Source organism: Giraffa tippelskirchi, chromosome 3 (assembly GCF_054371585.1).
Source record: "Giraffa tippelskirchi isolate mGirTip1 chromosome 3, T2T-mGirTip1v1.2.pri, whole genome shotgun sequence".
Classification (NCBI taxonomy): Eukaryota; Metazoa; Chordata; class Mammalia; order Artiodactyla; family Giraffidae; genus Giraffa; species Giraffa tippelskirchi.
Genome location: NC_137277.1, coordinates 118,206,541 through 118,228,484, shown reverse-complemented (window position 1 = coordinate 118,228,484; position 21,944 = coordinate 118,206,541). Strand labels below are relative to the sequence as shown.

Below are 21,944 nucleotides of genomic sequence, written 5' to 3'. Positions count from 1 at the left end.
TTGCTTCAAATGTCAGTGTCATTTCTACCATATCACAATGGCCTCTTCACTGACCTCAGAAAATTCTATGAAGGACGCAAAGCACAGGTTAAGTCCTATTTCTTGAAAGTCTAACCTTGTCCAATGTGTCCATAATTGTCTCTCTTTTCTAAAAATCTACCTTACAAATTTCCTCATTATGGAATTCAAGCAAATATAGCATCATTACTTTCTTTTTCAAACTTCATATGTGCATGTTATCTGTCAGGCAATTGTAATCTCCTCAGTTCTGTCTCATCTCAACAAAAATTTGAAGCAACGGACACTAAAGCCCTTGGTGTGTCACAGCTCTTGGACAAACCGTGTCATAGCTCTCGGGTTTTGAACAGACCGTGTTATAGCTCTTAGATCAGTGTTACAACTCCATGTTACAGCTCAGTTTTATTTAGAAAATAGCAGGAAAATACATCTTCGAGGCGTGAGGCCATGCCGACCCAAAGACGTGAAGAGAAGAGAGAGAGAGTGCACGGGAGAAGAGAGAGAGAGGCCCCCGGCCCTTTGGCTCCTCTTTTTCTATGTTTTTTCCTCCCCCTAATACTAGCCAGGAGTGCTGTTTGTTCTACTTGAGGTCCCCACTCCGGTCCTCAGACCTTCCTTTGTTCTATTTTCGCCGGCTTTTCCCTTGCTTTTCTTTTAGCCACTGCCATTTTGGACTCCTGTTTCCTATTCTAACTACCTAACATTATCCTTGCTTAACTCAATTTTAAATCCATTAGAATAAAGTAAGTATGTACTTGTGTTCATTCCCATCTGGATAAATGAATCACTTCCCTTTTCAGGAAAATTACTTTGTGGAGGGGGAGAGATTGGACAGAAAGGCTCAACATCATTGATACTTGCTTATATCCAATTAACGTAAAAAGAGGACACAGAAACCAAGAAAAAGATGACACATCTTGTAAGAGGTAGAGACCGTGTTATAAGATTTTAGCTTACGTCTTCAAATGCTGAGTTTAAGATGTTTCTCACTGTGCTACATGGCCCATATGGTTGGTTTCTATAACGTGATTTTTATTTTTAAAGCAGAAAAGTTTTCTGATTTGTCCTCACTCCCTAAATTGTCCAACGAAAGTATGTATTGAAAGGAAAACTTCCAGATTTGCTATACATCACTTGTGAGAAATTGTTCAAGAAATAATTCCTCAACTCATTCAGTCTCATTACTTTTCTCCTTTGAGGGATGGAAAAATGGATCTTCCTAGCAAAAATCAAATTTGTGCATGACAGCCAGTTGAGCTCAGAGGTCAAAGGATGAATTTGGGTTGCTTCAGTGCATTCCCATCCGTTCAATCTTTTGTCATGCTTGCACAGCGGGCAGGATTTGAAAGAGAATCTGCCCTTGTCTAAAGAATCTTTTTTTTTTTCCTCTTTTAATGGCTGAAAATAATCAGACCTATACTTGAGAACAGCTAGTCAATGCCAGTTCCAATGCTAAAGTAAACCTCTGCCAATACTTAGGCCTGGCAAAATATTTCAAAAGTAATTGCCATGGCCATGAATAGATCTTAGTGGAGTTTTACGTCTGTGTTTAGGAATGGGGCAAGAGAGTTGGAGGGGCAGGAGAGAATTTTTCAAGGAAGAGTCTCAGAAAATTGGGTCTTTCCACAAATGCATGAAAGGGAGCACAGACATAAGCCCAAAGCTAATGTCACCACACACCAATATCCCTGTCAAGCTCTAAGTTCCCAGTGACTTTACCAGTGCAATTTCAATTTTAGCTCCCAAGCTGCTGTTCTTACTAGGATTTGGTAAAAGTAAAGGACAAAGGTCAAAAATAGGAATAAAAATTAGAAATAAAAATCAAAAGCAGAAATCTCTTGTTGTCTACTGTTCTCACTTCACTTTTAAAACATTCTGTTTCCACATACCTGATGCATTTCCCTTTAGGAAGAGACTGCTTTAAGCATTCAGAAGAGGTGTACATGCATGCACGCTAAGTTGCTTCAGCCATGCCCCACTCTTTGCAGCCCTATGGATGTGTAGGCTGCCAGGCTACTCTGTTACTGAGTCCAAGCTCGCTCTGCTCACTGCACGGTAGGCCAATGAACCCAAGAGACGAGTTGTTGAGGCAAGGAAGAGACTTTAGTTGGGGAGCAGGCAGACAGAGAAGATGGCAGGCTAGCACCTCAAAATAACCGTCTTGTTAGTCTGGATGCCAGGCTCTTTAATAGATCAGAGAGAAAGAGGCAAGGAGGAACTAAAGTCAAAAGGCAGAATAGAGAGTGAGAAGCACTGGGGAAGTAAAGTGAAAGGGTCTTCAGTCTTGCAAAACATCTCCAAGGGAATGTCCAGCCTTCAGAAGGGGTGTGTTAATCTCTTCTATTCGTAAGAGAGCAGGGACCAAGTATCTCTCTGTGAGCTGAACAAAGGCACTTTAGTTTACAGTCAAGCAGAGGGGCAGGATCCTCTAGGCAAGCCATTGAGTATGATTATAATAATAAAACAAGTCAAAGAAACAGTTTACAACATGGAGTCAGAACCGACTTCCACCCTGCAACATGTCATGGGATTCTCCAGGGAAGAATGGGTTACCATGCCCTTCTCCAGGACATCTTCCCAACCCAGGGATTGAACCCTATTCTCTTTAAGTCTCCTGCATTGGCATGTGAGTTCTTTACCACTAGCACCACCTGGGAAGCCCTCAGAAGAGGTGAGGTTGCCAAAGTCCTTGAAACTATTTTCCAAGTCCCAGACTTCAAAGTCAGAACAACACTTTCTACCTTAAAAAAAAAATTTCCTTTTTTTTCCTTTATTTGGCTGTGCTGGTTCTTAGTTGAGGCATGCAGAATCTCGTTCCCCAACCAGGAATTCAACCTGAGGGCCCTGCATTGGGAGCACAGAGTCTTCACCACTGAACCACCAGGGAAGTCGCAATGTTAGAGCAGTGCTTTCTGTCAAGGCTGTGAAGTCCTGATGCTTTATTAGCCTAGGTAGGGTCTCATCATATTGAAGCACACATACTTGCCTGATTTATTAAATATTGATGATGTTTAAGCTTAAATAATTAAGAGATGTGGTCCGATTTATGTTTTGAGATGTGATTTTCCATTTCTGTGTGGGCTATCCACTTTGTGTCTCACTTTAGGTCAGCTGGGCTCCTGCCCTAAGTGTTCTTAGCAGGCACGTCATTTGAAACAGTTCTTTGCTTAGCAAACCAGTCTTCAGAAGACTTCATGTAAGTTTGTGTGTCTTCTTGTGGCTTCCTTCACAAGGCCCAGGGCCTGGCCTCTCTGCTGAAAGTTGTGTCATCTGCCCAGGGCTACAGTCACTGAAACATCCCTTCTCCCCCAACCTTCTCTGCAGCAGGACTAGAAGTCTTAGTGCCCTTAACACTGGTGAGTGAGACAAACAAAAACAAGTTTTTACCAGAAGAATTTTAGTCCACTATCTGCTGCCAATGAGGGGAGAGAATGTTAAGTACTGGTGGATTAGAAAAACAATTAAAGATTTCAAAACAGGACATGGTGAGGAAGAAAGCAGGGAATCATTCTTTTTTCAATAGTCATAAACACTTGAAGAGCACTGAGAATATTCTTTAACGATTCCATTAAGGGAAACCTAAAGAATATTTATCTGTATATTGAGATGTTTTTTAAAGAGAAAAGCTGAAATACTTCTTTTTTATCCTGTGAAGTGCTATTAAAACTGTAAATATTTAATTTTGGGAACAGTCTTACTTTGATGAGTGTGCATGCTTGCTCAGTCGTATAAGATTCTTTGTGACCCTATGGACCAGAGCTTACCAGGCTCCTCTGTTCTCGGGATTCTCCAGGCAAGAATACTGGAGTGGGTTGCCATTTCCTACTCTAGGGGATCTTCCAGACCCGAGATTTAACCTGGATCTCCTGCACTGCAAGTGGATTCCTCACTGCTGAGTCACCAGGAAAGCCCACTTTGATGAGAGCCTCTTGTGATTTAGAAATACTTCTGTTTAAGCAATGATAAAAGCATAGTGGTAACATGATTATAAAGGTTACTTAGTAGCTGTGGTAAGGATCTTGCCTTCTTAAAAAGGGACTCTTGAGTGAATATAGACCCAAAGGGAGATGAAAAGGAAGCAGTCTGAGATAGTGGTAAAGACTCATAGGTTGGACTGAAAGGGATCAAGTCCAGGTTTGCCAACTATTAACATCAATGTGCCACTCTGGGCAAGTAACTTCATGGTTCCACCCTTAGTTTCCCATCTGTAAAATGTAATTAATTATACTAATGCTTCTATAATGAAAGTACAAGAATAATTTTTTTAAAGTATAAGGCATTTTGCATAATATAAATGGCACAGTAAATATATAATAGTCACTATTATTATTTATTAAAAATAATTATTGAAACTCCCACTGTCTTCAAAATATTCATAATCATTTAGTATGAGGAAAGAGATGAAAAAGTAGAATTCTACTGAATTTCATATTGTCTCCATAATGGGTAGTAATTTGCAGTGCTTTGTTTTATATGTTCCTATTTCTGTTATTACTTTCTCCACTATTCTGTTCACCAAAATCCCATTCAGGCTTCAGGGACTATCTGCAAACCTTACCTTGCCCTTTATGAGCTCTGATGAATGAAACTTTACCCATATTTCAACATCCCTTGTATCCCATTATTTTGTTTTCTGTCATCTGCTGCATGGATTTATCTGCCTTATGTTATATTTGGGCTTCCCTGGTGGCTCAGATGGTAAAGAATCTGCCTGCAATGCAGGAGACCTAGGTTTACTTATGTGTGTGTGTTTTTCTAAGTGCCAGTTGTGTAACAGGTACACAATAAATACTGTTGTATAAATGATGCATATTTTTAACTAAAAATACTTTATTTTGTATTTTGTACTTTAAAAATACAAAGCTTGGAATATTTTACTGTGACATAATAATTGGCAGAATTTTCAAAGATGCATCCCAGAAGATAAACACACACACATACACAGAAGGACTGCAACACATTAGAAGTCATACAAGGCTCTTTGTTGCAAGAAGCAGAGAGTCATTTTGGATAACATAAACAGGAAAATGATTTGTTGAAAGGCAGCAGATATCACACAAAATGTTTGGGAAAACTAAATACTGAATCTTTGATATTAGGCAGAAAACCACAATAAGTGGAACATAGAAACCACAGCTAGTGTGAGCAGAAGGAAGAGTTTGGACGGTACGGGACGGTACCCGGCCTGTGGTGTCATCTCTGGATACAGGCATTCAGGTCAGGATAATGAAAAGAAGCTTTACATTTCTTAAGCATATCTGTCACTCAGTTAAGTTTCAAAACTCATGGGTAAAATGAGTTCAAAACTCATCCTCTTGGTAAAAGCAGATTTGTATGTCCAGGATTTATGGAAAGATAAGATTTCCCTTCATTAGTTTTCACAGATGCACATGATGATAGATAAATCTGAAATTAACATGGGCATTGAAGTTAAAGAGACATTGAATGGCAAATATACTCCACAATTGATTCTTTCTACTCCCCAAACCAGGGAAAAAATCCACTAACATATAATAAGGCTGTCTTTACACAAAACTGAAAGTACATTCATTCCATCTCCAAAGTGACAAAACCCCAAATCAGTTCATTCATACAACACAATGCTCAGAAGCTCTGGACTGGATGCCCATTTCTCATTAAGTTTTATGATGCTGTCTCAATATTTTGTAACCTATGGGCTGACTCAATTGTAGGGATAATCACCATCAATATACTCAACAGAAAACTGTGGAACATTTAAGGGGGAAAAATCAATTGAAAATAAAATGAAAGTGGGCATGAGCTAAAATTGCTATTTCTGCAATTGATCTTGAGGCTCTATTTATTTATGACCTGATCCACCACATCCTTTTCCAAGTATCTGTTCCCTCCCTTCAGCTAGTATCTCAGTTGATTGGGGTCTTTTTCCTAGTGAATGACTCAAATCTTAATATCTGAGAGCTTTGAACATTGAACAGCCTCGACTGTATAAGGTTAATGTGACACAAAAAGGAACTCTGAGAATCACTTTGGCTCATGTCTTACTTCTTTTCTCTGCTCTCATTATACAGTAACAATCTTATTTCCTTGATGATCACAATCAATCACCTCAACCCAAGGTAATTTGTTTTGCTGCCTGCTTATGTTGTCTTTGAGAAGCCCCAAATGGCCAAAAAGGAGACTAAACTCCCAGTTCAGTGGGTGGTGGAAGTATTCTCCTTTAGGTAATCAAGAACAGACAGTTAGACATAAAGCCTCCCTAAAGAGGAAGCTTCACGAATCACATGATCGGAGATAAATGTAGGTCACATAATTACTTGAGCTCATGTGTCTGTTGGCTGTTTTGGAGAGATGTACCTTTAATAGTTCAGTATATTTATTCTTTACCTCTGCATCTCCCACCCTTTACCCACTGCCCACTTGCTTTCTCTTTACACATATGTGTTAGTCAGACTCACCTGCAGAAACAGAGTCAACATGAGTGTGATGGGACAGGAAGGAAGAAGTTGTGTAATTAAACGTCTACAGTTGGAAGTTATAGGTTCAGAGAAGAGGTCATCAAGCAATAAACTGACCAGCTCCTGAAGTAGGTCAACAATGTGGGAGCTTGTGGAGTGGACTAAGGGTATGTCAGTATAGACACTGTCTCTGTGGATTCACAAGCAACTGTCTTGTTTTGGAGGAGCTGGACAAAAAGGAGAGGTGAGTGAGGCAAAGCAGGAGATTGCCAAGTACCCTCTGCCTGTCATCATGGCAGAATTTCAGAGAGGAATTTCAGAGAAGAATGACTGCTCCTTTACTTCTGCTTTCTAAATTTGCTTAAGTTCTGCTTTTATCAAACACTTAACTGGAACCATATAGTTTCCAACTTAGTCAAGTTGACACAACACAGTCAATCACACTGTGTGCGTGTAAAATTGTTACCAAATTAGATCAGTATAGTAACTATAGCTTTGTATACATCTTTATTTTAACACATAAGTTAAAAGCATTTACCTATGCTATCAAATTCTACATGATTCTACCAAGAAAAAAAAAAATCTAAGAAAAAGCACACTGGAGCAGAAAAGTGTAAATAACATTTTGATTGTCCTTTGATGGGGTGGGGGGGGCTGGGGAGTAAAACAGAACGTGGCATTAAAGTAGAAGAAATAACACAAACAAAGAATGAGGGGAATGCATAATATGTTTAAGGAACAGCTAGTAGCTGGCAGTGGAGAAGATTCAGGGTAAATAAAATATTTAGAGACATAATAGGAAGATAGATTCGACTGGACTTAAGGTGACTTTACGGAGAAGGCAATGGCACCCCACTCCAGTACTCTTGCCTGGAAAATCCCATGGATGGAGGAGCCTGGTGGGCTGCCGTTTCTGGGGTCGCACAGAGTCGGACACAACTGAAGTGACTTAGTAGCAAGCTGACTTTAAATTTCACATCAGAGAGTTTAGACTTAATGCCATGGACAATGGGGAGCCAATTAATATTTTTGAGTTTGCGAGTGGTGATTGGGTTTGTTTTTCAGTTAAATCACTCATGAATAAGTGTAGGTGTTGGATTAAAGGTGCCAAAGGAATAGAACAGAGAGAATTGTTAAGAGGTAACTGGAAGAGTTCAGGAGAGGCATGATTCAGAATTAACCAGGGCAGTGGCTATGAAAAATGCTAGGAAAGGAGAAATCTGAAATTCACAATGGTAGCCGAATCCAATGGTTTAATGACTATATATAGAGACTGGGATATAAAAATGTGTTAGAGATGATTTTGAGTATTCTATCTTGAGTTGATTGGATAGAGAGTAAGGTTAATTTGAATTAATTTAAATTCATATTAGAGACAGTTTAGGCTTGAAATACAGTGAGTCAGAATTGCTGCAGTAATTTTTAAGGAAGTCTCCCTCATCAGTGGCAAAAAGTAGTGATTTTCAAACATGGTAGAGAGTCAAAGAACCAAAGAACCATAGAGAAGGCTGAGCACTGAAGAACTGATGCTTCTGAACTGTCGATAAGATGCTTTCGAACTGGAGAAGAGTCTTGAGAGTCCCTTGGACAGCAAGGAGATCAAACTAGTCAATCCTAAAGGAAATCAACCCTGAATATTCACTGGAAGAACTGATGCTGAAGTTGAAGCTCCAATACTTTGGCCACCTAATGAGAAGAGCATACTCATTGGAAAACACCCTGATGCTGGGAAAGATTGAAAGTAGGAGAAGAAAGGGGCGATAGAGGATGAGATAGTTGGATCACATCACTGACTCAATGGACCTGAGTTTGAGCAAACTCGGAGAGACAGTGAAGGACAGGGAAGCCTGGCATGCTGCAGTCCATGGGGTCGTAAAGAGCTGACTGAACAACAACAGTGATTCTGATGGTCTGCTAAGTTAGTTAGTTTGAATATTGATTTGTCCAACTTTAAAGTGCCAATCATGACAACCATCTTTGTGAATGTGAAGTGCACAGTGTACACGGCAGTAAGCAGTTGCCCTGCTTATGCCTCAAGAGACTTCCTATCTCATGAGAAAATAACCAAAGGCAGGTCACAAAACAGAACAATATGAAGATTAAACAAACCCAGATTAAAATCATAAAAATATAAATGTTTCTAGGGATGATCATAAGGCAGTTCACAAATACTGAAATAGTAGCAGTAGAAAAATTTGGCTACTTTGTGAATTTGCAAACTTGCCTCTATAATTTCTGAACACTAGAGTGAAAGACCCATGAGGGAGGGAACTTTGATTTTCTTCACTGTTGTATCCTCAACACCTTATACAGAGACTGGTGTATAATAAGTGCTCAATAGATCCAACACATGTTACCAGGCTTCATGTGTTCTTTTATACTTGGTGCTAAAACAACTTTGTGATCACAGATACTTGCATGTTGCTTTGCAGGGATGGTAGAGATTTCCGCATGACTGGAGGGCAGATTGCAAGGACAGGAAGCCTAGAGGCATGGATAGGGGTCAAACTTATGCTTTGTTTGTTACTATGCCTCTAAATCTAGGGAAGTGCCTAAACAGAATAAATGCCTACCTTATTCAAAATAAATTAATAAGCCAAAGCACTGCAGAAAATACTTTGTAATTACCAAACTACTATCACTACTACTACCAAAGGATATAAAGTAGATGAATCACATGAGAAGGTTTTTATTTTATAAAGGTTAACTTAAGCAGCATTGTGATATGTTGTGCCATTGAATGTAAGAAGAGCAATTAGGTGATTATCACAATTGTCCAAACAAGAGTAATTTAGAGTCTCAGAAAAGAAGAGCAGTTGAAATAGGAGAAAGAAGCAATAGGAAAGCAGGAGTACATGATTCAGGTGAACTAAATACCTAATTCTATGTACCCATGGCTGAAGAGCAGTCATTATTTTCAAAGGCAGAACTATTGACAAAATGAATCAAACCTGTTTGCCACATGTTATGCCAAAAATTAACATGATTATATGACAAGTTACCAATTAAGTAAGTTTATGTGTCATTTCTCTTACAAGTGTTTGGTCTCCTTAAATAATCCTTTTTATTATTTTCCTAAATTTGTGAGTTAAAAGACCCCTTGAGATAGTTTAAATTAAAAATGCCTAAAATTTTAGACGTTGAAATAACTGTCTGAAGTTTACAAAAAAAGTGCCTTCTTCAGAACTCTTATGCAACTGGAGACCTTTCAGAATTACTTGGACAAATGATATTGCTATATCCGAGGATGACTATGATTGCATTTGTCAAGCACACATTCTATAAATATATAGGCTTGTACACAACAGTTGCTCTGCAAATATCATGGTAAGAAAAGAACTGTACTAGCACAGAATCTCAGATGTTGATATTTTGAGTTATGATATGAATAAAAATAAGAGTTTTGACATAAATTATAATCAGAATCATAAGATCATGCAATTTGAACTTCCCTCTCACCATTGGCCTTTAAAGAAAAATGACTCTTAATGGACTTATCTGAATAATGGCTTTTCTATGTTACTTTCACTTAGAGCTAATTGACTGTAGATTGAGAAAGATCAAAAATGGACATTTGTGGCCTGGGGTGCCAAGGAATCTGACCATACCTCTAAGGAATAACAAACTTCCCAGGTAAAGCCTGTAAAAGCAAGTCATCTACTAATTTTTTTTTAACATTCACACAAAATTATGTTATTCTAATTATGTAGTGAGATGGAAAAACAATGAAACTTTATTATAAGTCAAAAACTTATAAAAATCTTTGTGAAGTTCTCTCACTCTGTGTCAGGTATATAGAAAAGAACATTATCTGTATCCCAAGAATTACTGTCTTCCATGTAGCAGATAAATTTCCTCAGCTTTTGACTAGCAAAAGGGCTTAGAGACTAGAATCTTTTATAAATGGTTCCTAGAGGTAATAACCAGAGGGGTAAAGCATTTTGGTACTTCTAGTAAGTGACATGAACATTAAATAGGAAATATCTGGTAACTTGATCAGAGACACTTATTGGGAATATATATTGGATTAGAATTTTAAACTCCAATCTCTACAAATAATGCTTCCTATTTGTATGTTTATTTGTTTAGACTAATCTGTGCTGCTGTTGACAGTCAATTCAGGTAATCAAAAGCACCAGAGGAAACTTGTTATCTTATGAAATAATTTTGATAACTGAAGATCGACCTCCTCACATCAAGCCAAAAAAGTTTTCTAACACAAACTCAGATTTTGATAAAACTAAGTTAGAAAGAGACATAATTGGTTGCACACACACTAATACATCATTGAGCTCCCACTAATCTTTTAATCTATTTAATTCAGAGACCTTAAATTAGATGTAGAAGAAACTCAGGCTATTAACCACAACAGTGGAACAACCCATTAGCAATGGACCATGAAGTTACAACTCTTTCCCCTATTACAATAAAGAGCCATCCAGGGCTTTGATTGATTGGGAAATTTTAGATGTTTTCTAATTGCACCAAGAGGCTGCATCTAATAATTTATGAAAATCACATTAAAACTCTGTGATGAAAGTGCATCCTGTAGATCAGATTACCTTGTAATGTGTTACAGGATTAGAATTGATGAGTATCTTGAGTAGTTTTAAATTGCTTAGAGTGGAAATGGAGAAAGCATCCTTCTATTTCAAGCCATTTGCTGATCAGTCATAGTCTATTATTTATTACTTTCCACATCCTAGTGGCTCAGATGGTAAAGAATCTGCCTGCTATGCAAGAGATCTGGGTTCGATCCCTGGGTCAGGAATGGCTATCCACTCTAGTATTCTTGCCTGGAGAATTCCATGAATAGAGGATAGAGGAGCCTGGTGGGCTATAAATATATATGTATATTTATATATATATTAAATATATGTATATATTTATATATGTGTGTATATATACATACGTGTGTACTAAATCACTTCAGTCATGTCAGACTCTTTGGAACCCTATGGACCATAGCCTCCCAGGCTCCTCTGTTCATGGGATTCTCCAGGCAAAATACTGAAGTGGGTTGCCATGTCTTCCTCCAGGGGATCTTCCTAACTCAGGAATCGAACCTGCATCTCTTACATCTCCTGCATTGGCAGGAGGGTTCTTTACTACTAGTGCCATTTGGGAAGCCCATATACAAAATATTTACATATATTTATTCATATTATAATACATAAGATTGATAGATACATATCTATATATCTACACACATATATACATAAAGACACTTATATACACACAAACATATATATATGTATATATATCTTTTCTTTTCTCCCAGATAGACACATAGTTGGATTTTCTGAATTCTTTCAGATTTCAATTCAAATATCATCCTTTCCTAAAGTTCTTCAGTGACTAATATAGTAATCCCAAACATTATTACACAATTTCCTTTTATTAATTGCACTAAACCCTTAAAAAAAATCCTTATATGGTTTTTTGCCTTTTTCTTTAATCATTTGCATAATTAAAATAGAAGCTCTTTCTGTCCAGTGGTCTTGTCTATCTTAGTCACTTTGAATTGCCTGTGCCTAGAACGGTATTTGCTAAAAAAATGAAAGAGAAACTCAATGAATATTTATTATACATTCACTAAATGACTGAACGAATGAGCTAACTTTATTATAGTGATATTACCAAAGTGTTCTAAAATTAATGGTCCATAGTTATATCATGACTAAAGCCAGGCTTTCAAATGCAAAGAATTATTTCTAAAATCAAGTAAAAATCTTTTGACAGATGAGGAAGTAGAAGTTCAGGAAATAAAGAAACACAACACTTTAACAAGTATGAACATCAGCAAAATCAGGGAAAAGGGTCAAGTACTCTGTCTTTCACCGAAAATATTAATCCAATGCATTATTCGGCATAGATATTAAATCGACAATTGATATAGGTGAGTATTATTTCTGTCTCTTTTTCCAGTTGCATACAGAGATTCAACTGAATGTGTGTTCTTTAAATATTTGTCTATCTACCCCTAATCCTTATCTATATCCCACTTAGAAAAAAAAAAAAAACTTTTCAGATAGACAAATACTTCTCTGAGCACATTTCTTAAGCAATAAGAATGGCACATGAGTCCTTCAGAGAAAATAAATACTCTTAAAAGCAATTTGTTGGAAGAAGTTTGAGTGTGGAGAGAGCAGATGTTGGAAGGATTTCTGGTTTCCTCTTATGATCTTGAGAGCTGGAAAGAGCATCACTTCCACCCACATAAAGAAACAATAAAGCTGTACAAATGCAAGATCATGGATTTCCTTGAACCTGAGCTGAGATTACTGTCAGATAACCAGGCTAAAATCCATGGAGAGGCAGCCACTACACTCTAGGGTTGGGCTGGAAGGGTGGCTTAAGTGGTGTGCCCATCCCGCAAGTTGCTCCCAACCTCCTGCTTTTGTTTCAGCTCTTCAGAAGTGGCAGTAGGGCTTTTTGGTCTTTTTTTTGTGTTTTGTTGTCCATAATTTGCCCCAACTGCACATGCATGGAGTTATTTTTAGTTCCTTACAGTTTTCTTGTATTTTGCTGCTCAAGGATACATTTGTCTAGATGCAAGCACTGTAGTAAAGGGTCCCTGGTCCTAAGTCCCAGCCTGTCTTAAGAGGAATCACTTGGAGAGGAACAAAAGAATGGAGTAGAACATATTCTTGACACCTATGGATGACGCACCTACCTAACCCCCCACATACCTTCAGGTTAACCAGTGTTAACTGACAAATAACTGTGGAATAAGGGAAAGTGAAAGTGTTAGTTGCTCAGTCATATTCAACCCCATGGACTATAGCATGCCAGACTCCACTGTCCATGGAATAAGGGACATGAGCATAAAAAGAGTCTCTGTCTAGGATACAGCACCTAAAGCTGATGGTGGAGCAGAGGTTAAGGTTAAAAGTCTTTGGCAAACTAGCTTACCAGTCTAAATACTAGGTATCAATAGAATAATTAGAAGATTGTGGTGAACCGAGGGTAAACAAAGCAACAATGCATCTCAAACAGCTCCACTCCTAACTAATTCAGTAGACTGTACTTAAGACTCAGAAGGACAAGCACACCCGTTTCCAGGAGTAAAAGCTGCCTCAGTGTCTGCTGAACTGCACAAGATGTCTGACGTTCAGAAATATACATATAATAAATTCTCATGAACCAACCAACCAAACAACCAGAACTGCTTCTCAAAGACAAAGTAATCATCAAAACAAGATTTCTGTATGACATAGATACTGGAAGTTTCTAACATGGAATTTAAAGTAGCTATAAATGACATATTAAAGGCTCTAGTGGAAAAGGTGGGAAATCTGTAAGATCAGATATGTAATTTCAGTAGAAAAATGGAAACTATAGGAAAGATTCAAATGGAAATGCTAGAAATTAAAAAGCATTAGAAATGTAGAATGACTTTGATATGTGCATTGTAAATGCAATCAAATCTAGAAAAGAAACAGTGAACTTAAAGTTAGGTCAATAGAAATTACCCAAATTAAGACACTGAAGAAAAAAAAAAGAAAAAAGGGAAGGGAAGAGGTAAATAATAGAGTATCTAGGATTTGTTGAACTGTATAAAATGCTCCAATATATGCATAATAGATAATCTGAGAAAGAGAAGAGTAAGAGGATTAAGAGGGAGGGAAAAGAAATATTTGAAGAAATAGTGGCCAGTAATTTTCCAAAATTATATAATTATGTTTATGTGATCTTTGACTAAAGGCTAAACTACAGACAAAAAAAAAACTATCTGAGATAGCAAGGGATTTGAGTGGAGGTGGGTGTAGGTGTTGATTACAAAGGGTAGCATGAAGGATTTTAGTGGAAAAGTAACCATGTCATAAGTAACTTTATGTCACTTGAGGCATTTATCAGAAGGCATAGGATTCAGCAACACAAAATAAATTTTTACTCTATGTAAGTTGTCCTTAAATCCACCAAGATGTTGGAGAAAACCCAGGGTAGAAGGCAGACAAATGAATCCAACTGTATCACAAATCAATCATATAATCACACTGAAAGGAACAGGGAGGAAGGAACCAATGTAACTTTAGAAAACAGTCACTTGCCTGGGTGCTGTAAGGTCTGCAAGGGCACTGTAGGCAAACACATTCTGTTACTTAAACATGTTCTTCATAGGAGTAAGAACTGCCAGTTCTACAAGTACATATTTATTAGGGTTGAAGAAAAGAGTTAATATATGAGAGCAATATTTTCACTGTTGTAGAAAAAAAAAATCTATAAATAAAGGAAGTAGGGAGGCTGTAATGAGTCCTACAGTGATATATAAATAGATGCAGATATGGATATAAACCATTAATGTAGATTGGAGTCAGTGTTATCTGTATGAACTGATGTTTTAGATGGAAAAATATAAATACATGTATATGTGTGTATATATATGCTTGAGTTAACGTGGGTACACATATTTCCTAGTTCTATGTCCTGAGAGGGACTAAAAGCACTGTCTGCTAAAGGACTAAGCAATGAGCACACTTTGCAATCAAATTCTGGTTTTTAAATATCATTTTCCAACAACAGTAACAGGATTTCTTGGTGAAGTGGCTGATTCCAAATTGGGGACACATAAAATTACAAGTTGAGTTTGGAATACTTTGTGTTGACAGAAAGTATGGAAGAGTTCAAGAAACAGAATGCTGTGTCAAAAAGCACAGGAAAGAAAGTGAAGTCGCTCAGTTGTGTCCAACTCTTTGCGACCCCATGGACTGTAGCCTACCAGGCTCCTCAGTCCATGGGATTCTCCAGGTGAGAATACTGGAGTGGGTTGCCATTTCCTTCTCCAGGGGATCTTCCCGACCCAGGGATCAAACCTGGGGCTCCCACATTGCAGGCAGATGCTTTAACCTCTGAGCCATCAGGGAAACACGGGAGCCAACCTGAAAGAGCTCCCAACGGCCAAAGTCAGAACAATCTGGGAAACAAAATAACAGTAGTAATTGATTGTACTCCTCACTCTAAATAAAGGAAATTATGTTGGTCCATATTGATAAAAATGAATAAATGAATATAAAAAGAAATGAGAAAGAAAAGATAACCTTTCCTTAAAAAGAATTCAAATTAATAAATGTACAAGAAATGCATGCACCATTAGAACATCACAATAATAATTACTGCACGATGTACTGAATGGATGAGTGCTAAAATCAGTAAAAGGAAAATTTAAGGAGAAACAAGATATTTGTGCAGTCTCAAAGCATCTCCAAAATAAATACTTTAATCACAAAAAGAGGAAATTATAAATTCACAGTGGAGAAAACAGGCACTATTCTAACCAAGTGGTCAAGTTAGTATCACCAGTAACAAAACATATGGAGATCATGTACCTCCAAGTGTGGAGCACTGAGAAGGTATAATACTCGCTTTGGTGATATGCTACCCAGAAATGCAAAACTTGAATTTTTGGTGAGGGTATTATGTAGAAATATATGTTAAACACTTAAAATGCCTATGGCACAAAGGGAACAATCAATGAATTTTAATTACTTTAATAGCAATCACTATTATTATACCCATCTTACAATATGTTGATGAGCCAATAAATCCATATAAGCATGTTGTTGTTCGGTCACCACGTCACACCCAACTCTTCACGACCCCATGGACTGCAGCATGGCAGGCTTCCCTGTCCCTCACCACCTCCTGGAGTTTGCCCAAGTTCATGTCCATTGAATTGGTGATGCCATCCAACCATGCATACTTTGACCAAAAAGAAGAATTCACTGATAAATTGCAGTCAAAAGAAACTTGCTATTAAAAAAAAAAATGACCATGTCTTTTGAGAATTCTTAATATCAAAGGAAGGGAGTACTTCTCCTATTCAGAGGCACTGTCTACAAGTTTAGAAAAATAAATGTCAAGATTCTCAGAGCAAAAGAAGGTGTAATCCTCTGTAGAAGCTTTATAAGGGACTAAGTCTCAAGAGAAATGTGTTGCACTGTAGTGGGGAAAAAAATAAAACCAGAAAGCAAATGATGTAACCACAAATGAGGAGAAAAGCAGAACGATAGCTAAAAAAAAGCTATTTTGGCCACAGAAAAGGCTTTCCGGTGTGTTATGACTTCCAAAGGAAAGGATATCAAACAACAAGAGAAAAAAAGAAAATAGTGTTGTAGAACTGTAAAACTAGGTGAAGAGGGTTAAATCCCAGAATGGACTGTGACACAATAGACTAAGAACAATAAAAAAAGCTTATGAAGCTGTGTTTAGGAAAAAATGAACAAGAAAGGAATAAAGCCAGAGCTTGATGTGTAATGTAAATGGTCAACAGATTTCAGAGAGACAGGGGTTCTATTTTGCACCTCTTTTCCTTTGCAAGGAGAATAATCTTTAATATGAAAGTTTCCCTTAACTGCAGAAGTTGGGAAGAATATTTAAGGTCTCTGGAAATAAAACAGGAAAAAGAACAAGATACCTGCAGATGAATGAATTCCTCAGCTTCCTAAAAGGTAAACACTAGGGAAAGCCAAAATGATAGCACCTAATATAAACTCCCCAAAATGTCTAGTCCAGATTACAAAACAGATGGTTTGTGAATGCTTACAAAGAAAGCACTTAACATTTGGGCTTAGCATGATCTCCGTAAATGAAACATGACAAACTAAATTTATTCCCTTTTTTAATACAGCTACAAGACTATTAGATGAGGAAAAATACCCTAGACATAAGGCATTTGGATTTCAGAAATACATTGGATGATTTTCTCAGCTCTCTCTGTGAACAAGTCAGAGCAACGTGGGCCATTGGATGGTCTCGAGTCTGCTTGTGTGCCTATACTTAAGGGTGGTGTTTCATGGATCAGTGTCAGGCAGGTGGAAACCATCTAGTGCCATGTGCCAACACCCTGTTCTTGGCTTTGTTTCATTCAACCAATTTATCAATATCTGTTTGAGCTCTCACTGCAGCTCTTGGTAAGTTATGTTAAAGCAGAAGCAAAATTTACTAATTTATTCAGCAGCCACTGTATGTTTATCATAGTGCATACATTATTTAAACTTATCCTTTCAACAGCCCATCAAGGTGGTTGTGGTTTAGTCACTAAGTCATGTCTGACTCTTGCAAACCCATGGACTGTAGCCTGTTAGGCTCCTCTGTTCATGGGATTTTCCAGGCAAGAATACTGAAATGGGTTGCTATTTCCTTCTCAAGGGGATCTTCCCAACCCAGGGATCGAACTCAGGTCTCCTGCACTGTAGGCGGATTCTTTACTGACTGAGTCACCAGGGAAGCCCTTCAACGTATGGGATATTACTCCCATTTTACTGAGAAGAAAATGAAACTTAGCTAAAATACTTGTTCCATAGCTAGCATATAACAGAATAAGGAAACAGGCTTATATAATGCCAAAGTTTATGGCCTTAACACGGTATTATGCAATCTCCAAGTGAAGATCAATTGCAGAATGTGATTATCATAAAAATTATTGCTGGCTTCTGCTACATTAATAGGCATTTAGTGACCAGATTAATGGAGGCAATTATTCTACTGTGCTCTGCAGTGGTTTGGCTATTCCTAGAGTTACTTTGTGAGGAGCTGTTGCACGTTAAGAGAGACAGACAAAATGCAGTGGTTTAAAAAACAACCTAGGTTTGGAAACCAGTTATATTACTAGTTGTCTGACCAACAGAAGACATTTAAAATTATGATAGATGTTTTTTTAAAAAAATAGAGGATCTATGAAGGAAAGCAAATATTCCGTAGAGTTTAAGTCATCAGATATAGAATCAATAGGTAGTGCCTACAAGGACAGATTACTACTATGTAAAGTGCTTCATAAATAATAGGTCACTGCACAAAGTGAATAGTTTACCTTGTGAGGGAACAAGCTTCCTACCATTGAATGAGAAATAAGGATGACCCAGAATGAGATATTGTGGGAAATGTTGTCACTTAACCCTCTTTTTTACACCCCTGTTGACTCACAACGTGTGACACACAAACATCAGTATACTGTATTAAATGAAACATAAATAATTAGGGATAAAATTGACTTAAACTCTTGTATCACACAATATGACTATTTTATCCATTAATCATACGGGTAGGATCTAACTGCCTCTAAGAGCTTAAAACTTAGAGTTTGAAAAAATATATTAGCTTCAAATTACAAAAAGGAAACTTCACTGTAAAAATTAAAAAAATGTTTAATGGAGAATTGAAAATATATCAGGAAATGAATTTTAATCTATGTAATTATTTATAGAGGAAAACATTGAGGCAGTTATTGTGATTGATTCTATACATTAAATAACACAGAGAAAATATTTTTTTAAAGAAAAGCCAAATTCAACTTTTATAGATGGGAACTAAAAACTGTGAGATGAAAATGATATTTTATGGAATTAGCAACAGATTAGATCAGATATTGAATAAGAAAAGATTATTGAACCCGGAGACATGGCAATAGAAAATATCCAGAAAGAAACAGAGCACAGAAGTAAAATTTTTAAAAATAAAAGTAAGCAGTACATCAGTGAATAGTGATACACGTGACCCAATAAACATGGAGGAAGGCAAAATTTATTTGAAGAAATATTTCCCAAATTTAATAAAAACTGTTATAAAAGAAAAACAGTGACATTTTACAAAAGCTGAAATAAGTAATTGATTACCAGCAGGCCCACACAACAGAAAATGTTAAAGGACATCTTTTAGGCAGAAGAAAAGTGCTACCACGTGAATCCATGAATCTGCATAGAAGAAAAATTATCACAAACTGATGGTAACTCCATGTGTAGTCCATTCCACTCCTGAACTTGGAAGAAAGCACTGGAAAGATTCTTTCTTCATAAAAGAGCAGTGTCTTTGATGTTCTGGGCACACTCCAGCCTCTGAACCTTTGTACTTGCTCTTCCCTCCTTTACTCTAGATTTAAGAATGAATTGCTCCATCTCTTCATGCAGGTATCCTTTGCTTCAGCAGTATTTTCTTAGAAAGACTTTCCCCATCAAATTAAAATAACACCCCCTATAATCTTCAAGCTTTCATTCTGTTCTGCTTTAAATTACTTGCCACTTCAACAAATTGTATGCAATCTAACACTCTCCATTCCATTTTTGGACTTGGCTGGTGGTGATTTTTTCACTTGATGAAAGTTCTTCCAGCTGTGGCTTTATCATTGTTGTATTTTCCACATGTATGCTATACATCAATAAAAATATTTTTAAACACAAAAGAAAAACACAATGAGACACCATCACATATCTATTGCTTTTGTTCAGTCACTAAGCTGTGTCTGACTCTGCAACCCTATGAACTGCAGCACACCAGGCTTACCTGTCCTTCACTGTCTCCCACAGTTTGCCCAAGTTCATGTCCATTGAATTGGTGATGCCATCCAACCATCTCATCCTCTGTCAATCCTTCTCCTCTTGCCCTCAATCTTTCCAAGCATCAGGATCTTTTCCAATCAGTCACACATACATTAGAATGAATTAAATATAAACATTGATTTCACCAAGTACAGGCTTCCCTGGTGGCTCAGACAGTAAAGAATCTGCCTGCAATGCGGGAGACCTGGGTTCAATCCCTGGGTTGGGAAGATCTGCTGCAGAAGGGAATGGCTATCTACTCCAGTATTCTGGCCTGGAGAATCCCATGGACTGTATAGTCCATGGGGTTGCAAAGAGTCAGACACGACTGAGTGACTTTCACTTCACCAAATATAGATGTGGATATTAAGCAATGAACATTCTGATTCAATGTTGAAAGGAATTTTTAATTGTTCAAAATCTCGAGTTTTTAAAAAGACTTTTAAATTGTTTTAAAACTATAAGCCATTTTCTTAAAAATTCAAAATTTACCATAATCTAGCTATATTATACCTAGGCATTTCCCCTAGTAAATTAAAACATATATTCACAAAAAGACTCATATACAAATGCTCCCTGTAGTTATGCTCATGATAGCTAAGAACTGGGAATAAGTCATCAAATGGAGAATATTCATTAAGAACTGAGTGAAAAAATAATACACATAATAATATCTACATGGTGAATTCTACTCAAGAATAAAAAGGAACAAACTTTTACTGATACAACAATTTGAATCAATCTCAAAATTATTATGCTGAGTGAAAGAGGTAACACAAGATGATGTAAACTATGTGACTTCACTTACATAAAATTATGCAAACCACCAGGCAATTTATAGTAAAAAAAAATAGCAGATTGACTATTTCAGAGAAAATGGATTGCAAAAGATGGATTGCAAAAGGGTGTGGAAAAACTTTTGAGATGATATAAACTATTATGCATATTGATTGCTCCATGGATATATACATCTTTCAGAACTCACAAACCACTGTTTAAATGAATGACTTTACTATACATAAATCAAATCTCATTGAAGTTCATTCAAAATTTAGTTTTCCTTGGTACACTCTCTTGCAGACAGCTCTTATCTTCTGCACTTTTCCTTTTCTTCCATGCTTTTACCTATTCCTGGCACTAGATAGACACAATAAATTATGCATAGAACTTTTTCGTATTTGGCTTCAAATTATGTACTAGTCCAGGTTGAACTTAAATGTGTCTTAGTCAAGTTATTTTTCTCTCAAAACTTCTACTATGCTATTTATTTCTGTAGCTTCCAATATGTGACACTGTCTGTATTTAGCTTTCCCACTTTACTGGGGAAATGAAGTAGCAATATGCTAGGAATGGCTATTCATGGCCTGTGTGCAATTACCATTCAGAACCTCACAGATCAGACTGAATTCCATCACCTGAAGCCTTCCTTCTGCCATGTATGAGAAACCCATAAAAATGGTAATTGGAGAAAAGGCAGGATTTAGTAAATTCTGGAAACAAGGGCCTGCTCTCAGGGCATTATTACATAATGAGAGTTTGTCCTTGCAAAGTAAGTCTTTTAACTAGAAGCTTCATGTCCAAACATGGTCAGAAAGCTTGGTTAATACCACAATGCAATCCTGCAGTTTTCAGTAAGATGAAAGGTGTTGTGTGGAGGCAAACAGATTTTTCTTCTACCTTATGCAATTCCATAAGCAGCCTAATTGATTTGGTTCTTCCTCTTAATCTGTTGGTAGTTCCCTTGTGACTGAAAGCATCTTTAATATTTTGAAAAACAAGACAAAACAAAATTAAAAATTAGATGTCTTTTTCATTGAACTGTACCCTCATTTTTTAAAAAAAATAATTTACTTATTTTAATTGGAGGCTAACTACTTTACAATATTGTAGTGGATTTTGCCATACATTGACATGAATCAGCCATGGGTGTACATGTGTACCCCATCCTGAACCCCTCTCCCGCTTCCCTCCCCATCCCATCCCTCAGGGTCATCCCAGTGCACCAGCCCCGAGCACCCTGTCTCATGCATCGAACCTGGACTGGCGATCTATTTCACATATGATAATATACACATTTCAATGATGTTCTCTCAAATCATCCCACCCTCGCGTTCTCCCACAGAGTCCAAAAGTCTGTTCTTTACATCTGTGTCTCTTTTGCTGTCTCACATATAGG

At 37.2% G+C, this 21,944-nt stretch overlaps 1 long non-coding RNA gene across 1 annotated transcript in view; it reads left to right on the top strand.

Moving 5' to 3' along the window:
• The first annotated feature begins 4,987 nt into the window (after nucleotides 1–4,987).
• LOC145540486 (uncharacterized) overlaps nucleotides 4,988–21,944 on the top strand; it is a 41,907-nt gene continuing 24,950 nt past the window's right edge. Inside the window, exons 1-4 of the long non-coding RNA XR_014078358.1 lie at nucleotides 4,988–5,235; nucleotides 6,526–6,699; nucleotides 9,989–10,088; nucleotides 12,198–12,354. This is a non-coding gene — a long non-coding RNA (uncharacterized LOC145540486). The remainder of the gene's footprint in view (nucleotides 5,236–6,525; nucleotides 6,700–9,988; nucleotides 10,089–12,197; nucleotides 12,355–21,944) is intronic.